The sequence below is a fragment of the Octopus bimaculoides genome, chromosome 14 (assembly GCF_001194135.2).
Source record: "Octopus bimaculoides isolate UCB-OBI-ISO-001 chromosome 14, ASM119413v2, whole genome shotgun sequence".
NCBI lineage: Eukaryota > Metazoa > Mollusca > Cephalopoda > Octopoda > Octopodidae > Octopus > Octopus bimaculoides.
The window spans coordinates 57,529,331-57,529,663 of record NC_068994.1 but is presented as its reverse complement, the minus strand read 5'-3'; positions in this window follow the sequence as shown (position 1 = coordinate 57,529,663).

Sequence of the window (333 nt, the reverse complement as noted above, 5' to 3'; positions counted from 1 at the left end):
AATATCTGAAATCTAAATAAACACTAAAAATTAGTCTATAAATTATTATATTTAGATTATGAAAAAGAAATATTTATAAAAATACCTTTTTTGTTTTATAAGTCTGCTTCTTCTTAATCCAACGTCTGCTAGCTAATTGGTGTCTCGATTTCTTTATTTAAATAATAAGCTAATTTAATTAGCGAGGATGTTATACGCAATCTTAACCAATTTATTTTATGTCCATTTTCCTTCCTCTTATAATACTTGCATCTCTTCCCCACCAGTTCTTCTTTCTTTCTTCGCTAATATTTGTCTTTTTACTTCTGTTGGTTTTCTACTCATAATATATAT